This window comes from Hoplias malabaricus, chromosome X2 (genome assembly GCF_029633855.1).
Source record: "Hoplias malabaricus isolate fHopMal1 chromosome X2, fHopMal1.hap1, whole genome shotgun sequence".
Lineage (NCBI taxonomy): Eukaryota > Metazoa > Chordata > Actinopteri > Characiformes > Erythrinidae > Hoplias > Hoplias malabaricus.
Window position 1 is genome coordinate 30,617,779 of NC_089819.1, and position 27,982 is coordinate 30,645,760.

Here is a 27,982-nt window from a genome sequence, read left to right on the forward strand (position 1 = left end):
AGGATGTGACGTTTGCAAGATGTTGGATTTTGGTTACATAACATCACTACTTAAAACCAACAACTTATCAATGTCTATTGATGTTAGAATGGCAGGTTGAACTGACGTTAAAATTCAGATGTTTATCAGACGTTGGGATTTGGTCACCATACCTTACAGCTTAATGTTGGTAATTTACGTCCATTTGACATCAGGATGTGATGTTTGGAAGATGTTGGATTTTGGTTGCATAACATCACTACTTAAAACCAACAAATTATCAACGTCTATTGATGTTAAAATGGCAAATTGAACTGATGTTAAAATTCAGACGTTGGGATTTGGTCACCATACCTTACAGCTTAATGTTGGTAATTTATGTCAATTTGACATCAGGATGTGACATTTGAAAGATGTTGGATTTTGGTTGCATAACATCACAAAATAAAACCAATAAATTATCAACGTCTATTGATGTTAGAATGGCAGGTTGAACTGACGTTAAAATTCAGACGTTAATCAGACGTTGGGATTTGGTCACCATACCTTACAACTAAATGTTGGTAATTTATGTCAATTTGACATCAGGATGTGACGTTTGGAAGATGTTGGATTTTGGTTGCATAACATCACTATTTAAAACCAACAAATTATCAACGTCTATTGATGTTAGAATGGCAGGTTGAACTGACGTTAAAATTCAGGCGTTTATCAGACGTTGGGATTTGGTCACCATACCTTACAGCTTAACGCTGGTAATTTACATCAATTTGACATCAGGATGTGACGTTTGGAAGATGTTGGATTTTGGTTGCATAACATCACTACTTAAAACCAACAAATTATCAATGTCTATTGATGTTAGATTGGCAGGTTGAACTGACGCTAAAAGTCAGATGTTTATCAGACGTTGGGATTTGGTCACCATACCTTACAGCTTAATGTTGGTAATTTACGTCAATTTGACATCAGGATGTGACGTTTGGAAGATGTTGGATTTTGGTTGCATAACATCACTACTTAAAACCAACAAATTATCAACGTCTATTGATGTTAGAATGGCAGGTTGAACTGACATTAAAATTCAGACTTTTATCAGGCGTTGGGATTTGGTCACCATACCATACAGCTTAATGTTGGTAATTTACATCAATTTGACATCAGGATGTGACGTTTGGAAGATGTTGGATTTTGGTTACATAACATCACAAAATAAAACCAACAAATTATCAATGTCTATTGATGTTAGAATGGCAGGTTGAACTGACGTTAAAACTCAGATGTTTATCAGACGTTGGGATTTGGTCACCATACCTTACAGCTTAATGTTGGTAATTTACGTCAATTTGACATCAGGATGTGACGTTTGGAAGATGTTGTATTTTGGTTACATAACATCACTACTCATAACCAACAAATTATCAATGTCTATTGGTGTCAGAATGGCAAGTTGAACTGACGTTAAAATTCAGACGTTAATCAGAGGTTGGGATTTGGTCACCATACCTTACAGCTTAATGTTGGTAATTTACAACAATTTGACATCAGGATGTGACGTTTGCAAGATGTTGGATTTTGGTTACATAACATCACTACTTAAAACCAACAACTTATCAATGTCTATTGATGTTAGAATGGCAGGTTGAACTGACGTTAAAATTCAGATGTTTATCAGACGTTGGGATTTGGTCACCATACCTTACAGCTTAATGTTGGTAATTTACGTCAATTTGACATCAGGATGTGACATTTGAAAGATGTTGGATTTCGTTTGCATAACATCACAAAATAAAACCAACAAATTATCAATGTCTATTGATGTTAGAATGGCAGGTTGAACTGACGTTAAAATTCAGACGTTAATCAGAGGTTGGGATTTGGTCACCATACCTTACAACTAAATGTTGGTAATTTACATCAATTTGACATCAGGATGTGACGTTTGGAAGATGTTGGATTTTGGTTGCATAACATCACTACTTAAAACCAACAAATTATCAACGTCTATTGATGTTAGAATGGCAGGTTGAACTGACGTTAAAATTCAGATATTTATCAGACCTTGGGATTTGGTCACCATACCTTACAGCTTAATGTTGGTAATTTACATCAATTTGACATCAGGATGTGACGTTTGGAAGATGTTGGATTTTGGTTGCATAACATCACTACTTAAAACCAACAAATTATCAATGTCTATTGATGTTAGAATGGCAGGTTGAACTGACGTTAAAATTCAGATGTTTATCAGACGTTGGGATTTGGTCACCATACCTTACAGCTTAATGTTGGTAATTCACGTCAATTTGACATCAGGATGTGACATTTGAAAGATGTTGGATTTTGGTTGCATAACATCACAAAATAAAACCAACAAATTATCAACGTCTATTGATGTTAGAATGGCAGGTTGAACTGACGTTAAAATTCAGACGTTTATCAAACGTTGGGATTGGTCACCATAACTTACAGCTTAATGTTGGTAATTTACGTCAATTTGACATCAGGATGTGACGTTTGGAAGATGTTGTATTTTGGTTACGTAACATCACTACTCATAACCAACAAATTATCAATGTCTATTGGTGTTAGAATGGCAAGTTGAACTGACGTTAAAATTCAGACGTTAATCAGACACTGGGATTTGGTCACCATACCTTACAGCTTAATGTTGGTAATTTACGTCAATTTGACATCAGGATGTGACGTTTGGAAGATGTTGGATTTTAGCTGCATAACATCACTACTTAAAACCAACAAATTATCAACGTCTATTGATGTTAGAATGGCAGGTTGAACTGACGTTAAAATTCAGATGTTTATCAGACGTTGGGATTTGGTCACCATAACTTACAGCTTAATGTTGGTAATTTACATCATTTTGACATCAGGATGTGACATTTGAAAGATGTTGGATTTTGGTTGCATAACATCACAAAATAAAACCAACAAATTATCAACGTCTATTGATGTTAGAATGGCAGGTTGAACTGACGTTAAAATTCAGACGTTAATCAGAGGTTGGGATTTGGTCACCATACCTTACAACTAAATGTTGGTAATTTACGTCAATTTGACATCAGGATGTGACGTATGGAAGATGTTGGATTTTGGTTGCATAACATCACTACTTAAAACCAACAAATTATCAACGTCTATTGATGTTAGAATGGCAGGTTGAACTGACGTTAAAATTCAGACGTTAATCAGAGGTTGGGATTTGGTCACCATACCTTACAACTAAATGTTGGTAATTTACGTCAATTTGACATCAGGATGTGACGTATGGAAGATGTTGGATTTTGGTTGCATAACATCACTAATTAAAACCAACAAATTATCAACGTCTATTGATGTTAGAATGGCAGGTTGAACTGACGTTAAAATTCAGATGTTTATCAGACGTTGGGATTTGGTCACCATACCTTACAGCTTAATGTTGGTAATGTACGTCAATTTGACATCAGGATGTGACGTTTGGAAGATGTTGGATTTTGGTTACATAACATCACTACTTATAACCAACAAATAATCAACGTCTATTGATGTTAGAATGGCAAGTTGAACTGACGTTAAAATTCAGACGTTTATCAGACGTTGGGATTTGGTCACCAAACCTTACAGCTTTTTGTTGGTAATTTACGTAAATTTGACCTCAGGATGTGACGTTTGGAAGATGTTGGATTTTGGTTACATAACATCACAAAATAAAACCAACAAATTATCAACGTCTATTAACGTTAGAATGGCAGGTTGAACTGACGTTAAAGTTCAGATGTTTATCAGACGTTGGGATTTGGTCACCATACCTTACAGCTTAATGTTGGTAATTTACGTCAATTTGACATCAGGATGTGACGTTTGGAAGATGTTGTATTTTGGTTACATAACATCACTACTCATAAACAAAACAAATTATCAATGTCTATTGGTGTTAGAATGGCAAGTTGATCTGACGTTAAAATTCAGACGCTAATCAGACATTGGGATTTGGTCATCATACTTTACAGCTTAATGTTGGTAATTTACGTCAATTTGACATCAGGATGTGACGTTTGGAAGATGTTGGATTTTAGTTGCATAACATCACTACTTAAAACCAACAAATTATCAATGTCTATTGATGTTAGAATGGCAGGTTGAACTGACGTTAAAATTCAGACGTTAATCAGAGGTTGGGATTTGGTCACCATACCTTACAGCTTAATGTTGGTAATTTACATCAATTTGACATCAGGATGTGACGTTTGGAAGATGTTGGATTTTGGTTACATAACATCACTACTTAAAACCAACAACTTATCAATGTCTATTGATGTTAGAATGGCAGGTTGAACTGACGTTAAAATTCAGATATTTATCAGACCTTGGGATTTGGTCACCATACCTTACAGCTTAATGTTGGTAATTTACATCAATTTGACATCAGGATGTGACGTTTGGAAGATGTTGGATTTTGGTTGCATAACATCACTACTTAAAACCAACAAATTATCAATGTCTATTGATGTTAGAATGGCAGGTTGAACTGACGTTAAAATTCAGATGTTTATCAGACGTTGGGATTTGGTCACCATACCTTACAGCTTAATGTTGGTAATTTACGTCCATTTGACATCAGGATGTGATGTTTGGAAGATGTTGGATTTTGGTTGCATAACATCACTACTTAAAACCAACAAATTATCAACGTCTATTGATGTTAAAATGGCAAATTGAACTGATGTTAAAATTCAGACGTTGGGATTTGGTCACCATACCTTACAGCTTAATGTTGGTAATTTATGTCAATTTGACATCAGGATGTGACATTTGAAAGATGTTGGATTTTGGTTGCATAACATCACAAAATAAAACCAATAAATTATCAACGTCTATTGATGTTAGAATGGCAGGTTGAACTGACGTTAAAATTCAGACGTTAATCAGAGGTTGGGATTTGGTCACCATACCTTACAACTAAATGTTGGTAATTTACGTCAATTTGACATCAGGATGTGACGTTTGGAAGATGTTGGATTTTGGTTGCATAACATCACTATTTAAAACCAACAAATTATCAACGTCTATTGATGTTAGAATGGCAGGTTGAACTGACGTTAAAATTCAGGCGTTTATCAGACGTTGGGATTTGGTCACCATACCTTACAGCTTAACGCTGGTAATTTAAATCAATTTGACATCAGGATGTGACGTTTGGAAGATGTTGGATTTTGGTTGCATAACATCACTACTTAAAACCAACAAATTATCAATGTCTATTGATGTTAGATTGGCAGGTTGAACTGACGCTAAAAGTCAGATGTTTATCAGACGTTGAGATTTGGTCACCATACCTTACAGCTTAATGTTGGTAATTTACGTCAATTTGACATCAGGATGTGACGTTTGGAAGATGTTGGATTTTGGTTGCATAACATCACTACTTAAAACCAACAAATTATCAACGTCTATTGATGTTAGAATGGCAGGTTGAACTGACATTAAAATTCAGACTTTTATCAGGCATTGGGATTTGGTCACCATACCATACAGCTTAATGTTGGTAATTTACATCAATTTGACATCAGGATGTGACGTTTGGAAGATGTTGGATTTTGGTTACATAACATCACAAAATAAAACCAACAAATTATCAATGTCTATTGATGTTAGAATGGCAGGTTGAACTGACGTTAAAACTCAGATGTTTATCAGACGTTGGGATTTGGTCACCATACCTTACAGCTTAATGTTGGTAATTTACGTCAATTTGACATCAGGATGTGACGTTTGGAAGATGTTGTATTTTGGTTACATAACATCACTACTCATAACCAACAAATTATCAATGTCTATTGGTGTTAGAATGGCAAGTTGAACTGACGTTAAAATTCAGACGTTAATCAGAGGTTGGGATTTGGTCACCATACCTTACAGCTTAATGTTGGTAATTTACAACAATTTGACATCAGGATGTGACGTTTGCAAGATGTTGGATTTTGGTTACATAACATCACTACTTAAAACCAACAACTTATCAATGTCTATTGATGTTAGAATGGCAGGTTGAACTGACGTTAAAATTCAGATGTTTATCAGACGTTGGGATTTGGTCACCATACCTTACAGCTTAATGTTGGTAATTTACGTCAATTTGACATCAGGATGTGACATTTGAAAGATGTTGGATTTCGTTTGCATAACATCACAAAATAAAACCAACAAATTATCAATGTCTATTGATGTTAGAATGGCAGGTTGAACTGACGTTAAAATTCAGACGTTAATCAGAGGTTGGGATTTGGTCACCATACCTTACAACTAAATGTTGGTAATTTACATCAATTTGACATCAGGATGTGACGTTTGGAAGATGTTGGATTTTGGTTGCATAACATCACTACTTAAAACCAACAAATTATCAACGTCTATTGATGTTAGAATGGCAGGTTGAACTGACGTTAAAATTCAGATATTTATCAGACCTTGGGATTTGGTCACCATACCTTACAGCTTAATGTTGGTAATTTACATCAATTTGACATCAGGATGTGACGTTTGGAAGATGTTGGATTTTGGTTGCATAACATCACTACTTAAAACCAACAAATTATCAATGTCTATTGATGTTAGAATGGCAGGTTGAACTGACGTTAAAATTCAGATGTTTATCAGACGTTGGGATTTGGTCACCATACCTTACAGCTTAATGTTGGTAATTTACGTCAATTTGACATCAGGATGTGACATTTGAAAGATGTTGGATTTTGGTTGCATAACATCACAAAATAAAACCAACAAATTATCAACGTCTATTGATGTTAGAATGGCAGGTTGAACTGACGTTAAAATTCAGATGTTTATCAGACTTTGGGATTTGGTCACCATACCTTACAGCTTAATGTTGGTAATTTACGTCAATTTGACATCAGGATGTGACATTTGAAAGATGTTGGATTTTGGTTGCATAACATCACTACTTAAAACCAACAAATTATCAACGTCTATTGATGTTAGAATGGCAAGTTGAACTGACGTTAAAATTCAGACGTTAATCAGAGGTTGGGATTTGGTCACCATACCTTACAGCTTAATGTTGGTAATTTACATCAATTTGACATCAGGATGTGACGTTTGCAAGATGTTGGATTTTGGTTACATAACATCACTACTTAAAACCAACAACTTATCAATGTCTATTGATGTTAGAATGGCAGGTTGAACTGACGTTAAAATTCAGATGTTTATCAGACGTTGGGATTTGGTCACCATACCTTACAGCTTAATGTTGGTAATTCACGTCAATTTGACATCAGGATGTGACATTTGAAAGATGTTGGATTTTGGTTGCATAACATCACAAAATAAAACCAACAAATTATCAACGTCTATTGATGTTAGAATGGCAGGTTGAACTGACGTTAAAATTCAGACGTTTATCAAACGTTGGGATTGGTCACCATAACTTACAGCTTAATGTTGGTAATTTACGTCAATTTGACATCAGGATGTGACGTTTGGAAGATGTTGTATTTTGGTTACATAACATCACTACTCATAACCAACAAATTATCAATGTCTATTGGTGTTAGAATGGCAAGTTGAACTGACGTTAAAATTCAGACGTTAATCAGACACTGGGATTTGGTCACCATACCTTACAGCTTAATGTTGGTAATTTACGTCAATTTGACATCAGGATGTGACGTTTGGAAGATGTTGGATTTTAGCTGCATAACATCACTACTTAAAACCAACAAATTATCAACGTCTATTGATGTTAGAATGGCAGGTTGAACTGACGTTAAAATTCAGATGTTTATCAGACGTTGGGATTTGGTCACCATAACTTACAGCTTAATGTTGGTAATTTACATCATTTTGACATCAGGATGTGACATTTGAAAGATGTTGGATTTTGGTTGCATAACATCACAAAATAAAACCAACAAATTATCAACGTCTATTGATGTTAGAATGGCAGGTTGAACTGACGTTAAAATTCAGACGTTAATCAGAGGTTGGGATTTGGTCACCATACCTTACAACTAAATGTTGGTAATTTACGTCAATTTGACATCAGGATGTGACGTATGGAAGATGTTGGATTTTGGTTGCATAACATCACTACTTAAAACCAACAAATTATCAACGTCTATTGATGTTAGAATGGCAGGTTGAACTGACGTTAAAATTCAGACGTTAATCAGAGGTTGGGATTTGGTCACCATACCTTACAACTAAATGTTGGTAATTTACGTCAATTTGACATCAGGATGTGACGTTTGGAAGATGTTGGATTTTGGTTGCATAACATCACTATTTAAAACCAACAAATTATCAATGTCTATTGATGTTAGAATGGCAGGTTGAACTGACGTTAAAATTCAGGCGTTTATCAGACGTTGGGATTTGGTCACCATACCTTACAGCTTAACGCTGGTAATTTACATCAATTTGACATCAGGATGTGACGTTTGGAAGATGTTGGATTTTGGTTGCATAACATCACTACTTAAAACCAACAAATTATCAATGTCTATTGATGTTAGATTGGCAGGTTGAACTGACGCTAAAAGTCAGATGTTTATCAGACGTTGGGATTTGGTCACCATACCTTACAGCTTCCATCCATCCATCCATTATCTGTAACCGCTTATCCAATTTAGGGTCGCGGGGGGTCCAGAGCCTACCTGGAATCATTGGGCGCAAGGCAGGAATACACCCTGGAGGGGGCGCCAGTCCTTCACAGGGCAACACAGACACACACACATTCACTCACACCTACGGACACTTTCGAGTCGCCAATCCACCTGCAACGTGTGTTTTTGGACTGTGGGAGGAAACCGGAGCACCCGGAGGAAACCCACGCGGACACGGGGAGAACACACCAACTCCTCACAGACAGTCACCCGGAGCAGGAATCGAACCCACAACCTCCAGGCCCCTGGAGCTGTGTGACTGCGACACTACCTGCTGCGCCACCGTGCCGCCCACCTTACAGCTTAATGTTGGTAATTTACGTCAATTTGACATCAGGATGTGACGTTTGGAAGATGTTGGATTTTGGTTGCATAACATCACTACTTAAAACCAACAAATTATCAACGTCTATTGATGTTAGAATGGCAGGTTGAACTGACATTAAAATTCAGACTTTTATCAGGCGTTGGGATTTGGTCACCATACCATACAGCTTAATGTTGGTAATTTACATCAATTTGACATCAGGATGTGACGTTTGGAAGATGTTGGATTTTGGTTACATAACATCACTACTTAAAACCAACAAATTATCAATGTCTATTGATGTTAGAATGGCAGGTTGAACTGACGTTAAAACTCAGATGTTTATCAGACGTTGGGATTTGGTCACCATACCTTACAGCTTAATGTTGGTAATTTACGTCAATTTGACATCAGGATGTGACGTTTGGAAGATGTTGTATTTTGGTTACATAACATCACTACTCATAACCAACAAATTATCAATGTCTATTGGTGTTAGAATGGCAAGTTGAACTGACGTTAAAATTCAGACGTTAATCAGAGGTTGGGATTTGGTCACCATACCTTACAGCTTAATGTTGGTAATTTACAACAATTTGACATCAGGATGTGACGTTTGCAAGATGTTGGATTTTGGTTACATAACATCACTACTTAAAACCAACAACTTATCAATGTCTATTGATGTTAGAATGGCAGGTTGAACTGACGTTAAAATTCAGATGTTTATCAGACGTTGGGATTTGGTCACCATACCTTACAGCTTAATGTTGGTAATTTACGTCAATTTGACATCAGGATGTGACATTTGAAAGATGTTGGATTTCGTTTGCATAACATCACAAAATAAAACCAACAAATTATCAATGTCTATTGATGTTAGAATGGCAGGTTGAACTGACGTTAAAATTCAGACGTTAATCAGAGGTTGGGATTTGGTCACCATACCTTACAACTAAATGTTGGTAATTTACATCAATTTGACATCAGGATGTGACGTTTGGAAGATGTTGGATTTTGGTTGCATAACATCACTACTTAAAACCAACAAATTATCAACGTCTATTGATGTTAGAATGGCAGGTTGAACTGACGTTAAAATTCAGATATTTATCAGACCTTGGGATTTGGTCACCATACCTTACAGCTTAATGTTGGTAATTTACATCAATTTGACATCAGGATGTGACGTTTGGAAGATGTTGGATTTTGGTTGCATAACATCACTACTTAAAACCAACAAATTATCAATGTTTATTGATGTTAGAATGGCAGGTTGAACTGACGTTAAAATTCAGATGTTTATCAGACGTTGGGATTTGGTCACCATACCTTACAGCTTAATGTTGGTAATTTACGTCAATTTGACATCAGGATGTGACATTTGAAATATGTTGGATTTTGGTTGCATAACATCACAAAATAAAACCAACAAATTATCAACGTCTATTGATGTTAGAATGGCAGGTTGAACTGACGTTAAAATTCAGATGTTTATCAGACTTTGGGATTTGGTCAGCATACCTTACAGCTTAATGTTGGTAATTTACGTCAATTTGACATCAGGATGTGACATTTGAAAGATGTTGGATTTTGGTTGCATAACATCACTACTTAAAACCAACAAATTATCAACGTCTATTGATGTTAGAATGGCAGGTTGAACTGACGTTAAAATTCAGGCGTTTATCAGACGTTGGGATTTGGTCACCATACCTTACAGCTTAACGCTGGTAATTTAAATCAATTTGACATCAGGATGTGACGTTTGGAAGATGTTGGATTTTGGTTGCATAACATCACTACTTAAAACCAACAAATTATCAATGTCTATTGATGTTAGATTGGCAGGTTGAACTGACGCTAAAAGTCAGATGTTTATCAGACGTTGAGATTTGGTCACCATACCTTACAGCTTAATGTTGGTAATTTACGTCAATTTGACATCAGGATGTGACGTTTGGAAGATGTTGGATTTTGGTTGCATAACATCACTACTTAAAACCAACAAATTATCAACGTCTATTGATGTTAGAATGGCAGGTTGAACTGACGTTAAAATTCAGACGTTAATCAGAGGTTGGGATTTGGTCACCATACCTTACAACTAAATGTTGGTAATTTACATCAATTTGACATCAGGATGTGACGTTTGGAAGATGTTGGATTTTGGTTGCATAACATCACTACTTAAAACCAACAAATTATCAACGTCTATTGATGTTAGAATGGCAGGTTGAACTGACGTTAAAATTCAGATATTTATCAGACCTTGGGATTTGGTCACCATACCTTACAGCTTAATGTTGGTAATTTACATCAATTTGACATCAGGATGTGACGTTTGGAAGATGTTGGATTTTGGTTGCATAACATCACTACTTAAAACCAACAAATTATCAATGTTTATTGATGTTAGAATGGCAGGTTGAACTGACGTTAAAATTCAGATGTTTATCAGACGTTGGGATTTGGTCACCATACCTTACAGCTTAATGTTGGTAATTTACGTCAATTTGACATCAGGATGTGACATTTGAAATATGTTGGATTTTGGTTGCATAACATCACAAAATAAAACCAACAAATTATCAACGTCTATTGATGTTAGAATGGCAGGTTGAACTGACGTTAAAATTCAGATGTTTATCAGACTTTGGGATTTGGTCAGCATACCTTACAGCTTAATGTTGGTAATTTACGTCAATTTGACATCAGGATGTGACATTTGAAAGATGTTGGATTTTGGTTGCATAACATCACTACTTAAAACCAACAAATTATCAACGTCTATTGATGTTAGAATGGCAGGTTGAACTGACGTTAAAATTCAGGCGTTTATCAGACGTTGGGATTTGGTCACCATACCTTACAGCTTAACGCTGGTAATTTAAATCAATTTGACATCAGGATGTGACGTTTGGAAGATGTTGGATTTTGGTTGCATAACATCACTACTTAAAACCAACAAATTATCAATGTCTATTGATGTTAGATTGGCAGGTTGAACTGACGCTAAAAGTCAGATGTTTATCAGACGTTGAGATTTGGTCACCATACCTTACAGCTTAATGTTGGTAATTTACGTCAATTTGACATCAGGATGTGACGTTTGGAAGATGTTGGATTTTGGTTGCATAACATCACTACTTAAAACCAACAAATTATCAACGTCTATTGATGTTAGAATGGCAGGTTGAACTGACATTAAAATTCAGACTTTTATCAGGCGTTGGGATTTGGTCACCATACCATACAGCTTAATGTTGGTAATTTACATCAATTTGACATCAGGATGTGACGTTTGGAAGATGTTGGATTTTGGTTACATAACATCACAAAATAAAACCAACAAATTATCAATGTCTATTGATGTTAGAATGGCAGGTTGAACTGACGTTAAAACTCAGATGTTTATCAGACGTTGGGATTTGGTCACCATACCTTACAGCTTAATGTTGGTAATTTACGTCAATTTGACATCAGGATGTGACGTTTGGAAGATGTTGTATTTTGGTTACATAACATCACTACTCATAACCAACAAATTATCAATGTCTATTGGTGTTAGAATGGCAAGTTGAACTGACGTTAAAATTCAGACGTTAATCAGAGGTTGGGATTTGGTCACCATACCTTACAGCTTAATGTTGGTAATTTACAACAATTTGACATCAGGATGTGACGTTTGCAAGATGTTGGATTTTGGTTACATAACATCACTACTTAAAACCAACAACTTATCAATGTCTATTGATGTTAGAATGGCAGGTTGAACTGACGTTAAAATTCAGATGTTTATCAGACGTTGGGATTTGGTCACCATACCTTACAGCTTAATGTTGGTAATTTACGTCAATTTGACATCAGGATGTGACATTTGAAAGATGTTGGATTTCGTTTGCATAACATCACAAAATAAAACCAACAAATTATCAATGTCTATTGATGTTAGAATGGCAGGTTGAACTGACGTTAAAATTCAGACGTTAATCAGAGGTTGGGATTTGGTCACCATACCTTACAACTAAATGTTGGTAATTTACATCAATTTGACATCAGGATGTGACGTTTGGAAGATGTTGGATTTTGGTTGCATAACATCACTACTTAAAACCAACAAATTATCAACGTCTATTGATGTTAGAATGGCAGGTTGAACTGACGTTAAAATTCAGATATTTATCAGACCTTGGGATTTGGTCTCCATACCTTACAGCTTAATGTTGGTAATTTACATCAATTTGACATCAGGATGTGACGTTTGGAAGATGTTGGATTTTGGTTGCATAACATCACTACTTAAAACCAACAAATTATCAATGTCTATTGATGTTAGAATGGCAGGTTGAACTGACGTTAAAATTCAGATGTTTATCAGACGTTGGGATTTGGTCACCATACCTTACAGCTTAATGTTGGTAATTTACGTCAATTTGACATCAGGATGTGACATTTGAAAGATGTTGGATTTTGGTTGCATAACATCACAAAATAAAACCAACAAATTATCAACGTCTATTGATGTTAGAATGGCAGGTTGAACTGACGTTAAAATTCAGATGTTTATCAGACTTTGGGATTTGGTCACCATACCTTACAGCTTAATGTTGGTAATTTACGTCAATTTGACATCAGGATGTGACATTTGAAAGATGTTGGATTTTGGTTGCATAACATCACTACTTAAAACCAACAAATTATCAACGTCTATTGATGTTAGAATGGCAAGTTGAACTGACGTTAAAATTCAGACGTTAATCAGAGGTTGGGATTTGGTCACCATACCTTACAGCTTAATGTTGGTAATTTACATCAATTTGACATCAGGATGTGACGTTTGCAAGATGTTGGATTTTGGTTACATAACATCACTACTTAAAACCAACAACTTATCAATGTCTATTGATGTTAGAATGGCAGGTTGAACTGACGTTAAAATTCAGATGTTTATCAGACGTTGGGATTTGGTCACCATACCTTACAGCTTAATGTTGGTAATTCACGTCAATTTGACATCAGGATGTGACATTTGAAAGATGTTGGATTTTGGTTGCATAACATCACAAAATAAAACCAACAAATTATCAACGTCTATTGATGTTAGAATGGCAGGTTGAACTGACGTTAAAATTCAGACGTTTATCAAACGTTGGGATTGGTCACCATAACTTACAGCTTAATGTTGGTAATTTACGTCAATTTGACATCAGGATGTGACGTTTGGAAGATGTTGTATTTTGGTTACATAACATCACTACTCATAACCAACAAATTATCAATGTCTATTGGTGTTAGAATGGCAAGTTGAACTGACGTTAAAATTCAGACGTTAATCAGACACTGGGATTTGGTCACCATACCTTACAGCTTAATGTTGGTAATTTACGTCAATTTGACATCAGGATGTGACGTTTGGAAGATGTTGGATTTTAGCTGCATAACATCACTACTTAAAACCAACAAATTATCAACGTCTATTGATGTTAGAATGGCAGGTTGAACTGACGTTAAAATTCAGATGTTTATCAGACGTTGGGATTTGGTCACCATAACTTACAGCTTAATGTTGGTAATTTACATCATTTTGACATCAGGATGTGACATTTGAAAGATGTTGGATTTTGGTTGCATAACATCACAAAATAAAACCAACAAATTATCAACGTCTATTGATGTTAGAATGGCAGGTTGAACTGACGTTAAAATTCAGACGTTAATCAGAGGTTGGGATTTGGTCACCATACCTTACAACTAAATGTTGGTAATTTACGTCAATTTGACATCAGGATGTGACGTATGGAAGATGTTGGATTTTGGTTGCATAACATCACTACTTAAAACCAACAAATTATCAACGTCTATTGATGTTAGAATGGCAGGTTGAACTGACGTTAAAATTCAGACGTTAATCAGAGGTTGGGATTTGGTCACCATACCTTACAACTAAATGTTGGTAATTTACGTCAATTTGACATCAGGATGTGACGTTTGGAAGATGTTGGATTTTGGTTGCATAACATCACTATTTAAAACCAACAAATTATCAATGTCTATTGATGTTAGAATGGCAGGTTGAACTGACGTTAAAATTCAGGCGTTTATCAGACGTTGGGATTTGGTCACCATACCTTACAGCTTAACGCTGGTAATTTACATCAATTTGACATCAGGATGTGACGTTTGGAAGATGTTGGATTTTGGTTGCATAACATCACTACTTAAAACCAACAAATTATCAATGTCTATTGATGTTAGATTGGCAGGTTGAACTGACGCTAAAAGTCAGATGTTTATCAGACGTTGGGATTTGGTCACCATACCTTACAGCTTCCATCCATCCATCCATTATCTGTAACCGCTTATCCAATTTAGGGTCGCGGGGGGTCCAGAGCCTACCTGGAATCATTGGGCGCAAGGCAGGAATACACCCTGGAGGGGGCACCAGTCCTTCACAGGGCAACACAGACACACACACATTCACTCACACCTACGGACACTTTCGAGTCGCCAATCCACCTGCAACGTGTGTTTTTGGACTGTGGGAGGAAACCGGAGCACCCGGAGGAAACCCACGCGGACACGGGGAGAACACACCAACTCCTCACAGACAGTCACCCGGAGCAGGAATCGAACCCACAACCTCCAGGCCCCTGGAGCTGTGTGACTGCGACACTACCTGCTGCGCCACCGTGCCGCCCACCTTACAGCTTAATGTTGGTAATTTACGTCAATTTGACATCAGGATGTGACGTTTGGAAGATGTTGGATTTTGGTTGCATAACATCACTACTTAAAACCAACAAATTATCAACGTCTATTGATGTTAGAATGGCAGGTTGAACTGACATTAAAATTCAGACTTTTATCAGGCGTTGGGATTTGGTCACCATACCATACAGCTTAATGTTGGTAATTTACATCAATTTGACATCAGGATGTGACGTTTGGAAGATGTTGGATTTTGGTTACATAACATCACTACTTAAAACCAACAAATTATCAATGTCTATTGATGTTAGAATGGCAGGTTGAACTGACGTTAAAACTCAGATGTTTATCAGACGTTGGGATTTGGTCACCATACCTTACAGCTTAATGTTGGTAATTTACGTCAATTTGACATCAGGATGTGACGTTTGGAAGATGTTGTATTTTGGTTACATAACATCACTACTCATAACCAACAAATTATCAATGTCTATTGGTGTTAGAATGGCAAGTTGAACTGACGTTAAAATTCAGACGTTAATCAGAGGTTGGGATTTGGTCACCATACCTTACAGCTTAATGTTGGTAATTTACAACAATTTGACATCAGGATGTGACGTTTGCAAGATGTTGGATTTTGGTTACATAACATCACTACTTAAAACCAACAACTTATCAATGTCTATTGATGTTAGAATGGCAGGTTGAACTGACGTTAAAATTCAGATGTTTATCAGACGTTGGGATTTGGTCACCATACCTTACAGCTTAATGTTGGTAATTTACGTCAATTTGACATCAGGATGTGACATTTGAAAGATGTTGGATTTCGTTTGCATAACATCACAAAATAAAACCAACAAATTATCAATGTCTATTGATGTTAGAATGGCAGGTTGAACTGACGTTAAAATTCAGACGTTAATCAGAGGTTGGGATTTGGTCACCATACCTTACAACTAAATGTTGGTAATTTACATCAATTTGACATCAGGATGTGACGTTTGGAAGATGTTGGATTTTGGTTGCATAACATCACTACTTAAAACCAACAAATTATCAACGTCTATTGATGTTAGAATGGCAGGTTGAACTGACGTTAAAATTCAGATATTTATCAGACCTTGGGATTTGGTCACCATACCTTACAGCTTAATGTTGGTAATTTACATCAATTTGACATCAGGATGTGACGTTTGGAAGATGTTGGATTTTGGTTGCATAACATCACTACTTAAAACCAACAAATTATCAATGTTTATTGATGTTAGAATGGCAGGTTGAACTGACGTTAAAATTCAGATGTTTATCAGACGTTGGGATTTGGTCACCATACCTTACAGCTTAATGTTGGTAATTTACGTCAATTTGACATCAGGATGTGACATTTGAAATATGTTGGATTTTGGTTGCATAACATCACAAAATAAAACCAACAAATTATCAACGTCTATTGATGTTAGAATGGCAGGTTGAACTGACGTTAAAATTCAGATGTTTATCAGACTTTGGGATTTGGTCAGCATACCTTACAGCTTAATGTTGGTAATTTACGTCAATTTGACATCAGGATGTGACATTTGAAAGATGTTGGATTTTGGTTGCATAACATCACTACTTAAAACCAACAAATTATCAACGTCTATTGATGTTAGAATGGCAAGTTGAACTGACGTTAAAATTCAGACGTTAATCAGAGGTTGGGATTTGGTCACCATACCTTACAGCTTAATGTTGGTAATTTACATCAATTTGACATCAGGATGTGACGTTTGCAAGATGTTGGATTTTGGTTACATAACATCACTACTTAAAACCAACAACTTATCAATGTCTATTGATGTTAGAAAGGCAGGTTGAACTGACGTTAAAATTCAGATGTTTATCAGACTTTGGGATTTGGTCACCATACCTTACAGCTTAATGTTGGTAATTCACGTCAATTTGACATCAGGATGTGACATTTGAAAGATGTTGGATTTTGGTTGCATAACATCACTACTTAAAACCAACAAATTATCAACGTCTATTGATGTTAGAATGGCAGGTTGAACTGACGTTAAAATTCAGACGTTAATCAGAGGTTGGGATTTGGTCACCATACCTTACAACTAAATGTTGGTAATTTACGTCAATTTGACATCAGGATGTGACGTTTGGAAGATGTTGGATTTTGGTTGCATAACATCACTATTTAAAACCAACAAATTATCAACGTCTATTGATGTTAGAATGGCAGGTTGAACTGACGTTAAAATTCAGGCGTTTATCAGACGTTGGGATTTGGTCACCATACCTTACAGCTTAACGCTGGTAATTTACATCAATTTGACATCAGGATGTGACGTTTGGAAGATGTTGGATTTTGGTTGCATAACATCACTACTTAAAACCAACAAATTATCAATGTCTATTGATGTTAGATTGGCAGGTTGAACTGACGCTAAAAGTCAGATGTTTATCAGACGTTGGGATTTGGTCACCATACCTTACAGCTTAATGTTGGTAATTTACGTCAATTTGACATCAGGATGTGACGTTTGGAAGATGTTGGATTTTGGTTACATAACATCACTACTTAAAACCAACAAATTATCAACGTCTATTGATGTTAGAATGGCAGGTTGAACTGACATTAAAATTCAGACTTTTATCAGGCGTTGGGATTTGGTCACCATACCATACAGCTTAATGTTGGTAATTTACATCAATTTGACATCAGGATGTGACGTTTGGAAGATGTTGGATTTTGGTTACATAACATCACCACTTAAAACCAACAAATTATCAATGTCTATTGATGTTAGAATGGCAGGTTGAACTGACGTTAAAACTCAGATGTTTATCAGACATTGGGATTTGGTCACCATACCTTACAGCTTAATGTTGGTAATTTACGTCAATTTGACATCAGGATGTGACGTTTGGAAGATGTTGTATTTTGGTTACATAACATCACTACTCATAACCAACAAATTATCAATGTCTATTGGTGTTAGAATGGCAAGTTGAACTGACGTTAAAATTCAGACGTTAATCAGAGGTTGGGATTTGGTCACCATACCTTACAGCTTAATGTTGGTAATTTACAACAATTTGACATCAGGATGTGACGTTTGCAAGATGTTGGATTTTGGTTACATAACATCACTACTTAAAACCAACAACTTATCAATGTCTATTGATGTTAGAATGGCAGGTTGAACTGACGTTAAAATTCAGATGTTTATCAGACGTTGGGATTTGGTCACCATACCTTACAGCTTAATGTTGGTAATTTACGTCAATTTGACATCAGGATGTGACATTTGAAAGATGTTGGATTTCGTTTGCATAACATCACAAAATAAAACCAACAAATTATCAATGTCTATTGATGTTAGAATGGCAGGTTGAACTGACGTTAAAATTCAGACGTTAATCAGAGGTTGGGATTTGGTCACCATACCTTACAACTAAATGTTGGTAATTTACATCAATTTGACATCAGGATGTGACGTTTGGAAGATGTTGGATTTTGGTTGCATAACATCACTACTTAAAACCAACAAATTATCAACGTCTATTGATGTTAGAATGGCAGGTTGAACTGACGTTAAAATTCAGATATTTATCAGACCTTGGGATTTGGTCACCATACCTTACAGCTTAATGTTGGTAATTTACATCAATTTGACATCAGGATGTGACGTTTGGAAGATGTTGGATTTTGGTTGCATAACATCACTACTTAAAACCAACAAATTATCAATGTTTATTGATGTTAGAATGGCAGGTTGAACTGACGTTAAAATTCAGATGTTTATCAGACGTTGGGATTTGGTCACCATACCTTACAGCTTAATGTTGGTAATTTACGTCAATTTGACATCAGGATGTGACATTTGAAAGATGTTGGATTTTGGTTGCATAACATCACAAAATAAAACCAACAAATTATCAACGTCTATTGATGTTAGAATGGCAGGTTGAACTGACGTTAAAATTCAGATGTTTATCAGACTTTGGGATTTGGTCACCACACCTTACAGCTTAATGTTGGTAATTTACGTCAATTTGACATCAGGATGTGACATTTGAAAGATGTTGGATTTTGGTTGCATAACATCACTACTTAAAACCAACAAATTATCAACGTCTATTGATGTTAGAATGGCAAGTTGAACTGACGTTAAAATTCAGACGTTAATCAGAGGTTGGGATTTGGTCACCATACCTTACAGCTTAATGCTGGTAATTTACATCAATTTGACATCAGGATGTGACGTTTGCAAGATGTTGGATTTTGGTTACATAACATCACTACTTAAAACCAACAACTTATCAATGTCTATTGATGTTAGAAAGGCAGGTTGAACTGACGTTAAAAATCAGATGTTTATCAGACTTTGGGATTTGGTCACCATACCTTACAGCTTAATGTTGGTAATTCACGTCAATTTGACATCAGGATGTGACATTTGAAAGATGTTGGATTTTGGTTGCATAACATCACAAAATAAAACCAACAAATTATCAACGTCTATTGATGTTAGAATGGCAGCTTGAACTGACGTTAAAATTCAGACGTTTATCAAACGTTGGGATTGGTCACCATAACTTACAGCTTAATGTTGGTAATTTACGTCAATTTGACATCAGGATGTGACGTTTGGAAGATGTTGTATTTTGGTTACATAACATCACTACTCATAACCAACAAATTATCAATGTCTATTGGTGTTAGAATGGCAAGTTGAACTGACGTTAAAATTCAGACGTTAATCAGACACTGGGATTTGGTCACCATACCTTACAGCTTAATGTTGGTAATTTACGTCAATTTGACATCAGGATGTGACGTTTGGAAGATGTTGGATTTTAGCTGCATAACATCACTACTTAAAACCAACAAATTATCAACATCTATTGATGTTAGAATGGCAGGTTGAACTGACGTTAAAATTCAGATATTTATCAGACCTTGGGATTTGGTCACCATACCTTACAGCTTAATGCTGGTAATTTACATCAATTTGACATCAGGTTGTGACGTTTGGAAGATGTTGGATTTTGGTTGCATAACATCACTACTTAAAACCAACAAATTATCAACGTCTATTGATGTTAGATTGGCAGGTTGAACTGACGCTAAAAGTCAGATGTTTATCAGACGTTGGGATTTGGTCACCATACCTTACAGCTTAATGTTGGTAATTTACGTAAATTTGACATCAGGATGTGACGTTTGGAAGATATTGGATTTTGGTTGCATAACATCACTACTTAAAACCAACAAATTATCAATGTCTATTGATGTTAGAATGGCAGGTTGAACTGACGTTAAAATTCAGACGTTTATCAGACGTTGGTATTTGGTCACCATACCATACTGCTTAATGTTGGTAATTTACATCAATTTGACATCAGGATGTGACGTTTGGAAGATGTTGGATTTTGGTTACATAACATCACTACTTAAAACCAACAAATTATCAACGTCTATTGATGTTAGAATGGCAGGTTGAACTGACGTTAAAATTCAGACGTTAATCAGAGGTTGGGATTTGGTCACCATACCTTACAACTAAATGTTGGTAATTTACGTCAATTTGACATCAGGATGTGACGTTTGGAAGATGTTGGATTTTGGTTGCATAACATCACTACTTAAAACCAACAAATTATCAACGTCTATTGATGTTAGAATGGCAGGTTGAACTGACGTTAAAATTCAGGCGTTTATCAGATGTTGGGATTTGGTCACCATACCTTACAGCTTAATGCTGGTAATTTACATCAATTTGACATCAGGATGTGACGTTTGGAAGATGTTGGATTTTGGTTGCATAACATCACTACTTAAAACCAACAAATTATCAACGTCTATTGATGTTAGAATGGCAGGTTGAACTGACGTTAAAATTCAGACGTTTATCAGACGTTGGGATTTGGTCACCATACCTTACAGCTTAATGTTGGTAATTTATGTCAATTTGACATGAGGATGTGACGTTTGGAAGATGTTGGATTTTGGTTGCATAACATCACTACTTAAAACCAACAAATTATCAACGTCTATTGATGTTAGAATGGCAGGTTGAACTGTTGTTGAAATTCAGGCGTTTATCAGACGTTGGGATTTGGTCACCATACCTTACAGCTTAATGCTGGTAATTTACATCAATTTGACATCAGGATGTGACGTTTGGAAGATGTTGGATTTTGGTTGCATAACATTACTACTTAAAACCAACAAAATATCAACGTCTATTGATGTTAGATTGGCAGGTTGAACTGACGCTAAAAGTCAGATGTTTATCAGACGTTGGGATTTGGTCACCATACCTTACAGCTTAATGTTGGTAATTTACGTAAATTTGACATCAGGATGTGACGTTTGGAAGATATTGGATTTTGGTTGCATAACATCACTACTTAAAACCAACAAATTATCAATGTCTATTGATGTTAGAATGGCAGGTTGAACTGACGTTAAAATTCAGACGTTAATCAGAGGTTGGGATTTGGTCACCATACCTTACAACTAAATGTTGGTAATTTACGTCAATTTGACATCAGGATGTGACGTTTGGAAGATGTTGGATTTTGGTTGCATAACATCACTACTTAAAACCAACAAATTATCAACGTCTATTGATGTTAGAATGGCAGGTTGAACTGACGTTAAAATTCAGGCGTTTATCAGATGTTGGGATTTGGTCACCATACCTTACAGCTTAATGCTGGTAATTTACATCAATTTGACATCAGGATGTGACGTTTGGAAGATGTTGGATTTTGGTTGCATAACATCACTACTTAAAACCAACAAATTATCAACGTCTATTGATGTTAGAATGGCAGGTTGAACTGACGTTAAAATTCAGACGTTTATCAGACGTTGGGATTTGGTCACCATACCTTACAGCTTAATGTTGGTAATTTATGTCAATTTGACATGAGGATGTGACGTTTGGAAGATGTTGGATTTTGGTTGCATAACATCACTACTTAAAACCAACAAATTATCAACGTCTATTGATGTTAGAATGGCAGGTTGAACTGTTGTTGAAATTCAGGCGTTTATCAGACGTTGGGATTTGGTCACCATACCTTACAGCTTAATGCTGGTAATTTACATCAATTTGACATCAGGATGTGACGTTTGGAAGATGTTGGATTTTGGTTGCATAACATCACTACTTAAAACCAACAAAATATCAATGTCTATTGATGTTAGATTGGCAGGTTGAACTGACGCTAAAAGTCAGATGTTTATCAGACGTTGGGATTTGGTCACCATACCTTACAGCTTAATGTTGGTAGTTTACGTAATTTTGACTTTAGGATGTGACGTATGGAAGATGTTGGATTTTGGTTGCATAACATCACTACTTAAAACCAACAAATTATCAACGTCTATTGATGTTAGAATGGCAGGTTGAACTGACGTTAAAATTCAGACGTTAATCAGAGGTTGGGATTTGGTCACCATACCTTACAACTAAATGTTGGTAATTTACGTCAATTTGACATCAGGATGTGACGTTTGGAAGATGTTGGATTTTGGTTGCATAACATCACTATTTAAAACCAACAAATTATCAACGTCTATTGATGTTAGAATGGCAGGTTGAACTGACGTTAAAATTCAGGCGTTTATTAGACGTTGGGATTTGGTCACCATACCTTACAGCTTAACGCTGGTAATTTACATCAATTTGACATCAGGATGTGACGTTTGGAAGATGTTGGATTTTGGTTGCATAACATCACTACTTAAAACCAACAAATTATCAATGTCTATTGATGTTAGATTGGCAGGTTGAACTGACGCTAAAAGTCAGATGTTTATCAGACGTTGGGATTTGGTCACCATACCTTACAGCTTAATGTTGGTAATTTACGTCAATTTGACATCAGGATGTGACGTTTGGAAGATGTTGGATTTTGGTTACATAACATCACTACTTAAAACCAACAAATTATCAACGTCTATTGATGTTAGAATGGCAGGTTGAACTGACATTAAAATTCAGACGTTTATCAGACGTTGGGATTTGGTCACCATACCTTACAGCTTAACCCCCTGGAGTCTGAGGGGTTTTCAGACACCCTGGTGTAGTCTGACATGCCTTGATTGTTTTACAAATTGTACGCATCTGAGAAAAAATCATTTCAAAGTGTTACACATGCATTTTTCAGAACTATCTCTGCAACAACAGTGTTGAATCAGTAAGAGTGTCATACATCTACATTTTGATTAAATTTACTCTAAACTTAGACTTTCCAAAAACCTATTTTCAGAAGTGCTGATATACTGTGAAAAAACACATTCTAAACATTCCTCACCGGGACCTTTGAGGTCAAAACTTTGTGAACACGGGTCTTGGCAACACACTGCTGATTCTACTTTTCATAAATTGTATGTAATTTTATACTTAGGACATAACAAATGTGAGGTGACACTCTGTTTTTCTCAGTCACTGGCTCCTACGTTGCATATGTATGAAGATAGGTGCGAAAACCGAGGTGCGAGGTCCCCACCCCACTGCCTAATGAATGGCCCATTAGCTGTCACTGCCACAGCTGTCAAAAGAGAAGAGACCAGAGGCAGAGTTTATCACAGTTTATTTCAAAAAAAGAGAACTAAACAAGCAATAAAAACAAAAAAATAAATAACTGGCATGAATTAAAATAAATGGAAAATGTGTTCACATGTAAACATAGTGATAATATACTAAAGATAGTCATACTGTATATCCTTGTGTGTGTATATATATTTGAGTCAGTTCAACAAAAGATGCCAGTCTCTAAAACAGTTTCTGTCTGGCTGCATGCAAAGGTAGACATCACACTGTTCACACTTCCATGGGGTTTTTGCATAGCACACAGCTGTTCAACAAGCTCTTCCATGAATGCCTTGTGGGTCAGGCTGTCCTGTTGCATAAGTTGTTGTGGAGAATGTAGGCATTGGTAGCAGCAATGTCCAAGAAGTGAAGAAACAGTTTTCTGTACCACTTCAAAGTTTTGTGCTGAGTTGTGTACTGCAAAATGCTAAACTTACAGAGCAGATGTGGAAGGACCATGTGTTTACACGTTGGTGGTTGCAGACTTGGTTGACGCCGTCGTCTTTGCTTGGAGGTGGAGTATTTTCCACATTTCTGAAAGAAAAATAATAAGAAATGTGAGCAACTGTCTTCTGAGCAGTTACAAAGATTAGCTATACATGCCAACAGTCACTACAACTAATAATTTCTTGTATTTCAAATACAGTACTTACATATGACCTATGTATAGCAGTACATAGCATAACAAGCTACATAGGATGACACTATTACATTCACACAGGCCATTTACACATGACATTAACACACTAGGCTAAACATATACAGCCATAAGCCACACTTATGGTACTGGAGCCTCGCATGGTAGTGTTAGCACTCTCAGCATGCACTCAGATTAGCAACAGGCTACACTTGAATGTCCCGTTTACACAACAGCAGGTTTTTTTTTACATTCATTTATGCTTTCATATACAAAGTAATACTTATTTAATTTATTCTTTATTTTAATTTATCCGGAATTCGCGGAGTGTACACAGTGAGCGCGAAGCGTGGGTTTGTTTCATTTGAAAGGAAATATTTCACTTACCTATCACAAAAACCCTCCTTCGGATCAATCCGCATCTCAAAATAAATCTTTCTTCGTCACTGTCCTCCCCGCTTTCGTCAGATGAGCTGAAATCCTCTTCATTTTCCAGAACAAAGCTCTCCTCCGCAGTGGCTCCAGCTCCCGTGAGTGCGACATGACGAAGCTCCACGTAAACAATTCCGCGACATGTGGCTCTGTATTTGGGCGTTTTCATGCAAATTATCAGCCAATGATCCTCCACTAGCAGCTGCCGAATTACCATAGTGTCAACATATGAATGGCAGAACGCGTCTATGGGCGGAACAAAAAAGCTTGTGCCTCAAAAATGTGCCGGTTGTTGTTTACGCTTCTCTCACAAGAATATAAATATATATATCGTTTCATCCTATATATAGTTGGAAAGTAGACCCTTCAAGGTTTCCGAGGTATGTTGTATTTTTTTTTAGGATAAAATCTCGCAGAGTTATATACGTGTTTATGTGGAATTTCAATTTTATCCCGCCGGCGGCATAGCCGACCTCAAAGGGTTAATGTTGGTAATTTATGTCAATTTGACATGAGGATGTGACGTTTGGAAGATGTTGGATTTTGGTTGCATAACATCACTACTTAAAACCAACAAATTATCAACGTCTATTGATGTTAGAATGGCAGGTTGAACTGTTGTTGAAATTCAGGCGTTTATCAGACGTTGGGATTTGGTCACCATACCTTACAGCTTAATGCTGGTAATTTACATCAATTTGACATCAGGATGTGACGTTTGGAAGATGTTGGATTTTGGTTGCATAACATCACTACTTAAAACCAACAAAATATCAACGTCTATTGATGTTAGATTGGCAGGTTGAACTGACGCTAAAAGTCAGATGTTTATCAGACGTTGGGATTTGGTCACCATACCTTACAGCTTAATGTTGGTAGTTTACGTAAATTTGACATCAGGATGTGACGTATGGAAGATGTTGGATTTTGGTTGCATAACATCACTACTTAAAACCAACAAATTATCAACGTCTATTGATGTTAGAATGGCAGGTTGAACTGACGTTAAAATTCAGACGTTAATCAGAGGTTGGGATTTGGTCACCATACCTTACAACTAAATGTTGGTAATTTACGTCAATTTGACATCAGGATGTGACGTTTGGAAGATGTTGGATTTTGGTTGCATAACATCACTATTTAAAACCAACAAATTATCAACGTCTATTGATGTTAGAATGGCAGGTTGAACTGACGTTAAAATTCAGGCGTTTATTAGACGTTGGGATTTGGTCACCATACCTTACAGCTTAACGCTGGTAATTTACATCAATTTGACATCAGGATGTGACGTTTGGAAGATGTTGGATTTTGGTTGCATAACATCACTACTTAAAACCAACAAATTATCAATGTCTATTGATGTTAGATTGGCAGGTTGAACTGACGCTAAAAGTCAGATGTTTATCAGACGTTGGGATTTGGTCACCATACCTTACAGCTTAATGTTGGTAATTTACGTCAATTTGACATCAGGATGTGACGTTTGGAAGATGTTGGATTTTGGTTGCATAACATCACTACTTAAAACCAACAAATTATCAACGTCTATTGATGTTAGAATGGCAGGTTGAACTGACATTAAAATTCAGACTTTTATCAGGCGTTGGGATTTGGTCACCATACCATACAGCTTAATGTTGGTAATTTACATCAATTTGACATCAGGATGTGACGTTTGGAAGATGTTGGATTTTGGTTACATAACATCACTACTTAAAACCAACAAATTATCAATGTCTATTGATGTTAGAATGGCAGGTTGAACTGACGTTAAAACTCAGATGTTTATCAGATTTTGGGATTTGGTCACCATACCTTACAGCTTAATGTTGGTAATTTACGTCAATTTGACATCAGGATGTGACGTTTGGAAGATGTTGTACTTTGGTTACATAACATCACTACTCATAACCAACAAATTATCAATGTCTATTGGTGTTAGAATGGCAAGTTGAACTGACGTTAAAATTCAGACGTTAATCAGAGGTTGGGATTTGGTCACCATACCTTACAGCTTAATGTTGGTAATTTACAACAATTTGACATCAGGATGTGACGTTTGCAAGATGTTGGATTTTGGTTACATAACATCACTACTTAAAACCAACAACTTATCAATGTCTATTGATGTTAGAATGGCAGGTTGAACTGACGTTAAAATTCAGATGTTTATCAGACGTTGGGATTTGGTCACCATACCTTACAGCTTAATGTTGGTAATTTACGTCAATTTGACATCAGGATGTGACATTTGAAAGATGTTGGATTTCGTTTGCATAACATCACAAAATAAAACCAACAAATTATCAATGTCTATTGATGTTAGAATGGCAGGTTGAACTGACGTTAAAATTCAGACGTTAATCAGAGGTTGGGATTTGGTCACCATACCTTACAACTAAATGTTGGTAATTTACATCAATTTGACATCAGGATGTGACGTTTGGAAGATGTTGGATTTTGGTTGCATAACATCACTACTTAAAACCAACAAATTATCAACATCTATTGATGTTAGAATGGCAGGTTGAACTGACGTTAAAATTCAGATATTTATCAGACCTTGGGATTTGGTCACCATACCTTACAGCTTAATGTTGGTAATTTACATCAATTT